Raw genomic sequence first — 6,460 nt, 5'->3', positions numbered from 1 at the left:
TTTGTTAATAGTATTGTAGTTACTGGTTAGTGGTGACTTTATTTAATTGGTCAGTCAGTTAGTTGCTCGTGTGGATTCTAGTCAGAAAGTGTTATGTATTAATTGCTAGCTGGTATGGTAGTATTTTAGTTAGTCGTTGGTTGGTAATTAGTTACTATGTTGGTTAACTGTTAGTTAAATTGGTAAGTCAGTTAATTGCTAGTTGGTAGGTTAGTAAGTATTTTAGTTAGTCATTGTTTGTTGGTTAGCTAGTATTTTGGTGATTTGTTAAGTTAACTGTGACTTACTTTAATTGGTCAGTCTGTTAGCTGGTACGACACACACACACGCACGCACACGCAGGCACACGCACGCACAGTCATCAATCACGCAGCATTAAAAACAAATCAAGTTTTTATGAAAGCCTTTCAGGTTTTTATCTGACTTCCTAGTCGGGGTCAAAGCGGGTTTCCTGGTTCTTAATCAATGCGGGGGCAACGACGCACATCCGATGCTCTAGAGAAAGTGGCGACCTTTCACTCGCATGAATGGCAGGAAACACCTGCGCGTTCATGCCGCCGTGCCAGTCGCTACGCCAAACAGCAGCAGAAGATAAAAGCCGGGTTCCTCCAATTGATTACGACATTTGATATTGAACCGTAGTAGACGTAACCCTCCGAGGACCCCGTCTCTCTCCCTCTCTCTTTGTCCAAAGTCCCCCTGCGGGCGTCCAGCTTGTTGGGACAGCTGCACGGAGGATCTACATCCTCTCCGCAGGCTCCCTGATTAATTTTCTCAGTCAACAGCACAAACTTGCACCACGGCCACAATGCAGTCAGGCGTGACTCACGGGCCCATTTGGACATTTCGATGATTGCCACACACCCACGCGCACGCACACACAAAGAGTGACCATATAACATGGAGTGATCTTTTCCCTCGGTCCGTTTTCTTTGAGCTCTTTTCCAGACTAATGCTAGTTGGTTGTTAGTTAATATTTTAGCGAATTTTTGTTTGCGCATGTGGGCGCAACAACCAAAGAGGCGTGACTCATTGAAGTGTGAGTGAGGCTGGCTGTAAATCACGGAGAATGGAGTGTTCCTGTGACACATGAATGCCATAGAAAACCATTTGGAAAATATGTCCCACTTGAAACATCTAAGGAATTTTCGGAGTGGATACGGAAGGTAATCACACCCATTGATACGTGCGTAGTGCTGACGTGTCCACCGTGTGGTGAGAGATTTGTCTCAAAATTATTGACACAAATATATCCGCGATTAAATGTTTTTCAAATCCACAAATATATCTGTGATTTCCACGTGCACGTGTTTTTCAGATCCAAAAATATATCCGTGATTTTCACGTTTTTCAGATCCACAAATATATCCGTGATCGCCACGTTTTTCAGATCCACAAATATATCCGCGATTTACACTTGTTTTTTTTAATGTGTGTGCATTTATCATGACCTATCAGTTGTAAATATTACATTCTGCTTGTGAATTGTTGAAGGTGCGTTTGTGGATCAGCAGCACGCGCATTTATTTTTGAGACAAAGTTTTCAAGATATTGACACACACAAGTTGAGAATAGTTGGGAAGGCCCGTACCTCCAACCGTTAGGCGGCAGTGTTGCTTTCTCTGTTGATGACTTGACGGCAAGTCATTTTTATGGGAATCCAACAGTCTATGGTCCGAACCTGCTGAAATCCCCTGTAAACCAATGCAGTCAGGCCAGCCCCCAGTTGGAAAGATAAAGTCAAGTCAGCCGCCCCAACGATTGTTTATACTAGGCAGCATTACGGTAACGGGCCGCCAACGAGCTGCTTGGGTAGACTTCCAAATAAAAGCCTGACAAATAATACATACACTTTGGATTTCAAATAATGAAACAAAATACTCTCTCCGATATATTCCAACAAGTCCACCAGAGAGAGAAAGAACACTGCGAGGACTGCATCCAGGAAGGTTCTGAAGTTGCATGATATATTAAAGCTAATTTTAAACCTTCATATATGTCTGCCATAGACCCTGATTTTAAAAAATGAGTGAAAAAAAAATCCCTGACTTATCCCAGAACCAAACCAGTTCTGGGGGACACTAGACCACCCCAGGACTCCAACTATACCACGTTCATAAAAATCTGATGTGGCATTTCAAAATCACAATGATTTCAAAATAATTCCTTTGGAATCACACTTAACTGTTAGATTCCCATACAAATGACTTGCAGTCAAGTCATCAACGGAGACAGCAAAACTGACGCCTAGCGGATGGAGGGACAGGATTTACCACACGTGTGAATATTCTCAACTTGTGTGTGTGACTATGTTGAAAACTGCGTATTTTTGTCTCAAAAATAAATGCGTGTGCCCGCTGATCCACAAACGTACCTTCAACAATTCACAAGCGGAACTGAAAATTTACAAATGATAATCAAGTCATGATAAATGCACACACAATATTAAAAAACATACATTGCGGATATATTTGTGGATATTTTTTTTTTTTTGTGGATTTGAAAAACACGTGGAAATCACGGATATATTTGTGGATCTGAAACACACCTGTAAATATTTTTTGAGACAAGTTTCTCCACTCTAACACATTTTGTGTAAGAGCATGTTTTTTTGTTTCTGTATGAAATAAATCCAATAAAAGCAATTTAATCAGAATACTGTGCTTTTGAAGGATGCATGATTGGATGTTCATCAACAAAAAAGCGGGTGTGACCGCCTTGCTATAGATCTGCGGTGCTCAACCTTCCTTTTGCCACAGACTGGGTGAGTCACTTTAACGTATGTTCAGCTGCTTAGATAATTGGTAATTAGTTGGTTGATTAGTCGGTTAGTTAGTTGTTATATTAGTCAGCCATTACAGTCATTGGTTGTTTATTTAGTCAATTGGTGGGTAGGTGTGTCAGCTGAGTCTGTGCTCTACTGAGTGACATTCTAGACTGAGTCACTAACTAAAAGATGTTTTAAGGAACAAACGTGTGACCACATGACACGGAGACGGCGGCCATGTGACCCACGTGCGTGGAGCCTCGAAATAAAAAATAAATAAATAATAATCTCTCGTGGGCGTCGCCACATGACAGCAATGTTGCGCAACTAAGAAGAGAAGTGAAGGACTTTGGGGTGAATCACAGCACCAGTGACCTACTTTTAACGCTCAAACATTACAAGCACCACTAAAAAGGAAATCATGATGAACATGTTGGTATATATAGCTACATGAAAGCCCCAATTTCAACAATAATGAAAATGATACATAATGATAAAGTTCTATTGGATTGCATTAGATTGCGCAGGTGTACCTAATCTTGTGGTCTGTCTCGTTTTAAATCAACCTTTTTGATGGCGGTATTATTGATAATTGAAAAACAATTATACTAAATAATTTCTTCACAAATATATCTACTATTAGTGAAGTAGCTTTTATTTGATCTATATTTGTGTACTTCAATTATTATTCTTTTTACATGTTGAAAAGCACGTCAAAGACAGGGCCCGACGCGCTGCACCCACGGTCGGGCAGAACTTTCTCATCTGGCGGCTCCGGTTCCGCCTTGAAGGGTCTGATGATGACCCCACGTTGATGCCACTCTCGTTATAAAAAAATGGTCACACAACTATGCTAATGAGAAGGGTACACACCAGTAGGTGACTCACGCTTTCCATTTACATCAATGACGACGACAGTATGGGCGCGGGAGTGGCTTCGTGCTGAGTCAGCGCTACGCAAACGGCTCGGCTCACCATAAAGCGCGCTAAGCCCATTTGGAAACTGCACAATGTCTTGTTCTTGAGGGCCTTCAGTGACTTTAGGGACGCCCAGAAATCGCATTCATCTCGATGACAATGCTCCCTTTTGATTGACAATGTCAGAGAGGCATTCATTTAACAATGTGCTTATGACATACTGTGCTTATGGCTTCCACAACAGTAAGCACACATTGTTAACATTATTATCGTTGCGTAGGTGTCATTTTTATAAAATATATAACATCATTTTAGTTAGTTAGTTAGTTAGTTGCTTGGTTACACCATTTGGTGGGTCGCTCAGTTTGTCATTGTTTGGTTGGTTAGTTAGTTCATTAGTTGGTTTGTTTGTTGTTAGTTAGAAATGTGGTTATTTAGCTAGTCGGCTGGTCCGTTGGTCAGTCTGTCAATGTCTCATGAGTTAGCTGGTAAGTTGGTTGCTTAGTCGGTCGGTCAATTTGTTAATGGTTTGTTAGTGCGCTAGTCTGTCAACTAGTTGTCAGCTAGCTAGTATTTGGTTAGTTAGTCGGTTGGTTCGTTAGTTGTTACTCGGTAAGTCAGTTAGTGATATTGTCAGCCGATCAGTCAGTTAGTGAGTTGGTCAGTGAGTTTGTAAAAGTCAGCCAAACGTGATTTAGTTGTAGTTTTTCATTCAGTTGGCTACTAAGTTAGTCATCCGGCAGTCAGTCAGTCAGTCATTTATTTAGTCAGTTAGTCCCCCGATTAGTAAGTTAGTCAGTCACTTAGGCAGTGTGTTAGTCATATGGGCAGTTGGTTAGTTACAACTAAATAAATAGTTAGCTAGTCTTTGGCTAACTTTTGGTTAGGTGGTCTATCGGTTGGTTCATTCGTTGTTACTCTGTCGATCAGTTAGTTAGTCAGTCAGTTGGTTAGTGATGTAGTCAACTAATCAATTAGTTAGTTAGTTAGTCATTTGGTTACTTAGTTGGTTGGTTGGGGAGTAAATTGACCAGTCAGTTATGAAGTTATTTGAACCATAGCAAAAGCAATAAAAGAAAAAAAAAAAAGTGAAAAATGCTATCGTATTATGATGTACACGATTTTGTAAATATATCTTCTTTGTTCTATTTTCACAGCTCTTGTAGTGGAACTGGAAAAGGTTGTGCGGGTTTACCTAATAAAGTGGCTGGCAAGCAAGACAAAAGATGTGAGGAGTGGTTTGAAACCACCAGTAACTCATATTATTGTTGCAGTATTATTACAATCATAATTATTTCTGTCGCCCGTTGCCTGATTGGCATACTTTCCTTCTGGTTCACCCTTTACATGTGGTTACAGGGAGGAACCACATTTGGAGACATGAGCCAAAATGGATGCCAAAATGTTCGGATTTCAGAGTTATTTCCACGGGTGGCGCGCAAAGGGGTTATCATGACTCAGCACTTTTGACATTTACCTGCATTCAAAATAAAGACGCAATGATAAAAGCTTCCTCCTCTGAGCAAAAATCAAGCGGCAAAGTGTCCCGCGGCGCACGAAACAAACGCGTTAAAGGCACAAAATGGTGATGCAGTGACGGAAAAACCTTAGTCACGGAAGTCCTTCCAAAAGATGGAACAATTAAAAACTCTGTTACGCCTTTCGCATGTCGCTATCCAGGGAATTTCCGTCATTATAGCTCGATGTTGTGTGTAGTGTGTGTAGTCAGCATGCAGGCGCGCTTCACGTGGTTCGTGAGGTGAAGGGGTATTAGGGCAAAGGCGAGGACGACGACTGCTGCTCCGAGTTAGTTACTCAGTAACTGGGACGCTCTTCTTCCCAACATAACCATACAAAACACACACACACACACAATCACACACACACACACACACTGCCGTGCAGCTGCACTTATGAAGCAATCATTTTGTCCTCAAATTTGTTTCTTTTGTAGACTCCACCCCCTGAAAAGTCAATCTAACTGAAAGACTGTCCCGTGCCTCTTTAGGTGCTGCTGTTTTGATTCACATTTTACTGACACAATTACTTTTAGTTTCTTCTGACGGGTTTATTCGAGGGAGGCATCTATTTGTCCAAGTGAACGCCATCGTTTTTTTCGGCGCGCGCTATGAAGACACGTCAGCGCCGGTGTGTAATGAGTAATGATTGACAGCGCGCGGGTTGACTCACATGCTTGTTAGCAGTCATGTTCTTGTTCCTGACTCGGGTCCAAACTCCACGAAAATATGACGATTTGTCCAAAGCGAGTCCTGCATGTCACGGCTCGCTAAGCAACAACAATTAGCGTTGTGGGGTCGGCTTGCGGCGGGGAGGCTTGTACAAAGTGTTCACAACAGCAAGTTTCTTCTGGGAGGAGAAACCAACACAATGATGCACACATGACGGGCACAGTTGCCAACTTTTTTTTTTTTTTTTTTAATGGGATGTTGTTTAAGGAAATAAGTACAGTGCCATCTGAGTTTAAATCTGAATTTCTAACAATTGTTTTCTACCATCACATTTGTAACAGATTTTTTTTACCGTCAAGAAAATCAGTAACTGATGGGTAGTGATCAGAATTTAGAGATTCATTTTCCATTATCCATACTGTTTATTGAGACGATTCCTTAACGATTCTAACTGGGTGAAGGAATCAAATGTGCGCAATCGCCAGGCAAGCAAACCAATGATTTCTAGGAATCGAATTGCTGGGAACTGGCTGTAAAACAAACAAAGTGTTTTCGATTCACATGTCTGAATTCAATGTCAAAAATT

This window comes from Phycodurus eques, chromosome 7, assembly GCF_024500275.1.
Source record: "Phycodurus eques isolate BA_2022a chromosome 7, UOR_Pequ_1.1, whole genome shotgun sequence".
In the NCBI taxonomy this organism is placed as follows: domain Eukaryota; kingdom Metazoa; phylum Chordata; class Actinopteri; order Syngnathiformes; family Syngnathidae; genus Phycodurus; species Phycodurus eques.
The sequence above is the reverse complement of the archived record's forward strand: the minus strand, read 5'-3'. Positions refer to the sequence as shown.